Consider the following 5,498-nt stretch of genomic DNA (forward strand, 5'->3'; position numbering starts at 1 on the left):
TTGAAAGGTTTGAGACTGTGGGTGACATAAAATGAAAATTAGGGTAAAGTTTGCAAAATAATTAAAGGTTCAGAACCGCTGTTGCAATTTTCCCTTTGAAATATTATTTGGAATCCTATTCGAATTCTATTTGGTAAAGGGAACAATGCATAATCCTATATATAATAAATACATTTGAAAACTAACAAACTCCATAAAACTTTTTAAAAATCAGGTGATAAATCAATTTATTAAATTTTTAATTATAATATAATATAATTAATCACACCAAATTTCGAATCCAAGCCCTTTCATTCTCTCTTTCTTCTCTATCCTCTCCCTATCCATTCTTCCTATTGGAGGCGGCCATAGACTCTCACGACTACTCTGATGTCCTCTTTAGTGACCACTTCGACTATTGCTCCGACATCTGCAATAAAAAAATCTCCAAAAATTGAAAACAATCTCTTCCCATACTTCACTGTAGAAAAATCTCCAAATATTTATCTGTGACCAGATTATTGTTCGTAACTATACCTGTGTTTTATGTGACTATTTGTGATCAAATTTGTTTTCGTTATGAATATAATGCGTAAAAAAACTACACCTGAGAGGCTAAAGGCTCCCCACTTACTAGCTACATAGTGGATGGTAGCCCCCCAAAGAGCCAAGTACCACCACTTGTATTTACTAAGGAAAATGCAGAAGGTATCTACTTTTGGCACTGTAATGCCTTAGTTGTAAGGGCCATAGTGGCCCGAAATGGGCTAAAACAAATGTTAGTGGATAATGGCAGCTTTGTCAACATTCTCTTTGGAGCCACATTTGACAAAATGATTTTGGATCATGGACTCACTCCCGTTACCACCCCCCTCTATGGCTTCACTAGAGATATCATCACGCTTACAGAAAAATAACACTTACGGTTGAGATAGGAAAATAACACTTGATTGTGGATAGCAGGTCAACCTATCATAGAGTTCTAGGTAGGCTAGCCCTGAAGGACTTGGGAGCTGTTACATAAATTCAATATCTTTGTATGAAATTCCCGACTGAGCAAGGTATAGCAACGATTAGGAGAGATAAAGAGGGGCCCGAGAGTGCTATTTGAACTCAATCAGAAAGGTAGAGCCCAGGGATGTCAATGTGGTGATAGTTGACATGGAGATGATAGACGACCCCACAAGCAAGGCCCTCGGCAACAGGACTTCGAGATACTGGACGTCCCTGAGGAAGTGGTCGTTCTCAATGAACTAGACCCCCATGCGATTGAATCCGAGCCTTAAATGGCCCCAGTGGAGGAGTTGGAAAGCTTCCCAGTAGATCCTTTGGATCTCACAAAGTTATTGCAGGTGGAAAAAGGTTGTCCTCGAAAGTCAAAGAGAGGCTCAAGGACCTTCCTACATAGGAACCTTGACATCTTTACATGGCACGAGGATATGGTGCGCATTGATCCCAAGGTCAACTACCATCATTTAAAAATTGATCCCAAGGCTGCCCCGCATAGACAAAAAAATAAGAGCTCTCAATTTGGAAAGGTATGAGGCCATGTAGGAAGAAGCATAAAAATTAATCAGAAATGGCTTCATCTGAGAGGCTATATGCCCAAAGTGGATCTCTAACTCGGTGCTAGTAAAGAAGTACAATGAAAAGTGGAGGGTGTGCATTGACTTATTTGATCTCAACAAGGCGTGTCTCAAGGATAGCTTTCCCTACCACGGATAGATCAATTGGTGGACTACATGGCCGGATATGAATTAATAAGCTTCATGGATGCCTACTCAAGCTATAATCAAATTCCTATGTACCCGATCGATGAGGAAAGCACTTCTTTCATCACCGATATAGGTCTTTATAGCTATAAAATGATGTCATTCAAGCTAAAAAAATGCTAGCCCAAATGGCTGGAACCATCTACTAGAGGCTTGTTAACAAGATGTTCGTCGACTTCATCGGGAAAACAATAAAGGTCTATGTAGATGACATGCTCATCAAGAGTCTCAAAGCAGATGATCACATAGCTCACCTAAACGAGACATTTCAAATTTTAAGGAGGTATAGGATGAGGTTGAACTCCCTCAAGTGCACGTTCGGTAAATTTTTGGAATACATGTCAACCGAAGAGGTATTGAAGCAAATCCCGAGAAAATTTGTGCTCTGATTGAGATAAAGTCTCCCCAAAAGCTTAAGAAGGTCCAAGCCTAACTTGTCATATGGCTACATTAAGTCTCTTTATTTCGATGGCCACTGACAAATGCCTCACATTCTTTAAGGTTCCGAAAGGGCAAAGAAGTTCCAATGGACAAATGAGTGTGAAGAGGCCATCCAAAACTTGAAAATGTACCTAGGGCAAGCTTCTTTCATCTCGAAACCTAAGCCCGGAGAAGCCCTACAACTTTACTTGGCCCTCTCCAATGAGGGCTTGCCGTCCTAATCAAAGAGGAGGAAACTGCTCAGCTACTTGTCTACTACATCAGCAAGATGCTACTGGCTCCGAAAACTCGTCATCCCGATATGGAGAAGTTAGCCTGGCCTTGACCACGGCTTCTAGAAAATTAAGGCCCTACTTTCAAGCCCACACAATAAACGTATTGACCAACTTCCTTCTCAGGCAGGTGCTTCAGAAACCTAATTCTTCGGGAAGGTTGTTAAAGTGGGCAGTAGAGCTCAGTGAATTTGACATCTACTTCAACAATAGAGCCGCCATCAAGGCCAAGTCTTAACTGATTTTGTAGCCAAATTTTCCCATGCCTCATTGATGGAGGAAACAATGGAGCCTGTAAAGCCTCCCACCTGGAACTTGTTCGTGGATGACTTCGTTGGGGAAGCAAACTTAAATACAAGCGTAGTCCTAGTGAGCTGCGAAGGCCACAAGCTGAATTTTGCAGTACGATTTGGATTCAAAGCTACTAAAAATGTGGCTGAGTATGAAGTGTTGTTCGTTGGCCAACCAAGAAAATGTAAGTAAAAAGGTTGCTCATCAACAACGACTCTCAGTTGATCGTTAGCTAGGTTAACGGCAACTTTACAGCCCGTGTCAAGAGCATAGTTGCGTATCTGAGGTTGGTTAAGGACCTACTATTTTCCTTCAAAAGTCCAAATTAGCCCAAATCCCACGTGTCGAGAACTCCCATCCTGAGACATTATCAAAATTAGCCAACATTAAAGATTCAGAGTTGTTGATGGTGGTCACATTTGAGCACCTTCTCCAACCTTCCATCGCTACTTTGGACGTAATGCGGGTAGGAGAAACATCGACCTGGATGCAGCCTATTATGGCCTATCTCAAAGACCAGGTCCTCCTCGACAACAAAGAAGAGGCTTACAAATTGAAGAGGAAGTCAGCTCATTTTGCACTACTGAATGACATACCTTATAAGATGGTCTTCTCTTCTCCCCTCCTTCAATGTGTTGGGAGAGAATAAGCCACTTATATATCATGTGAGTCCACAAAGACGTGTATGGTAACCACTTAGGAGGTTTGGCGTTGGCAAGGAAAGTTCTGAGGTAGGGATATTGTTGGCCCACATTGAAAAAAGGATGTCATTCAGCTTATGCGAAAATGTGACAAATGTCAACGCTTCTCCCCCATTTAAAGGCAACTATCCTAGGAATTGACAGCAGTGTGCAACCCATAGCCCGTCGCCAAGTGGGGCGTGGATCTCATAGGTCCCCTGCTCAAAGGTAGAGGAAGTGCAAGTTTTATCATCGTTGTTATAGACTATTTCACAAAGTAGGTCGAAGCCGAGTCCCTGGTGTAATACCCCGAACTTTACATTACACATTTGGCCAATATGATTCATGCATTTCATGCTTCTACAATGTTATTTGCATCAATTATTCTAATTACTTTCTTTGAAAACAGAGCATTTGAAATATTGAGGTTTTAAAGATCTTCTTGGGTAATATAGGGGCAATTAGGGGATGGGCCTCTAGTGGTCACAATAGAGTGGTCCACTCGTCTATATCAATCTCATATTGGTCATTTGATTATTGATATTGATATTGATATTGTGTAGAGTTCTATCCGGTGCATAGTATGTGGGTCAAGGGCCCAAAAAAGATCTCAATTGAAGTTATTTTAAGTTGACTTTGATGAATATTTGATTATGATGCATCTTAAGCATAATGTTTAAAGTAAATGACATGGTGTCATATATTATTGTCACTCATGCTCATGACATGCATAATTTTTGCTTATCGAGCATTAGGTTATGTAGTTCTTACATTGTTAGTAAATATGGGACTTCATAGAGGTCAAGGCTAGCTGTGAAGCTTTTATAGGATTCTGAAGTTTGATATATATGGACGAAGACCTGTAGGGTTATCTTATGGGATGTTGTTTTGGTCTTATAATCTATTGTATTTTATTTAGAGAATCCTGTATTGTACATATGACTTTTGAAATGGTATGGTAGATACTTTGGAATCCTTAAGATATATATGTTGGAATTGGATTATATAATATTTGGTCATAACATACCATATGTGCATCATAGGTGACCAGGCAAGAATATACAGAGACCTTATTGTGAAGATGCTTACTTAATTTTATTTTAAAAAAATGTGTGAAATCCTGTGTCTAGGTTAAGTCATCAATATCATTTTTACATAGGGTAATGTATGGTTGTCTATATATTTGGGGTGTGACACCTGGCAAAAATCACGAAGGCAAATACTTCCAAGTTCTTGTGTAATCATTATAAATAGAACCAACCTTGACAATCACCCATTTCACCACTTCGGTTTTGTAGCTAAACTAACCCTGGCATTCTTCAGCTTCACATGCCTCGACTCGAAAGTAAAGTTTGGCTATATCATAAACGTAGGAGCCTCGGGACTTTGCCCCTCAGTTCCCTGCTCTAAAAATTAATTTCAACTATAATACGACCATAATAGCCTCAACGGTTCATTATCAAACCACCTTGATTTGAAACCTAATCCTCACACGTCAACGACTAATTCACTTCGAAAGTCCACACATGATATGAATAAACCATGCTTAGACTTGGAGGGACTATTGTTGTGCCTTAGCCACGTGGCACACATGGCATCGAGGCCTAGGGCCCGCTATCCATGTAGCAATGACACCCATGTGGTACCAAGGCCTAGGGCCCCTGCTGCAGAGATATCCAACTCACTCACAGCATTGGAATCACCTCAACGAAGTCCTGCTTACAAGCAACAAGGCCAAAAATTACATTCCGAGGCCCATCTCATCCACTAGCCGAAGTTTGGAGCTCCGAGGCATACAGCTTCGGAAGAGTATGAAGACCCCCACTTAGTGCCAACCCACGTGAGGAAGATCTTGAATCTGTGTATGAAATCTTCTGGACATGATTAATGGGACGTTAGTAATGAGTATGAATGTCGAGTCTTGTTAACAAAAGTGGCAGCCCTGCATAAGCATTGAGTGCAATACAGGCTAGCAGGTCAAAATTGATGCCTATAATTAGATACTTAAAGTAATGAGATGATGGCACGTGTACTTCCATTCAAGGTCACCATTTTATATTTAA

Source organism: Olea europaea, chromosome 5 (assembly GCF_002742605.1).
Source record: "Olea europaea var. sylvestris chromosome 5, O_europaea_v1, whole genome shotgun sequence".
NCBI classification, from domain to species: domain Eukaryota; kingdom Viridiplantae; phylum Streptophyta; class Magnoliopsida; order Lamiales; family Oleaceae; genus Olea; species Olea europaea.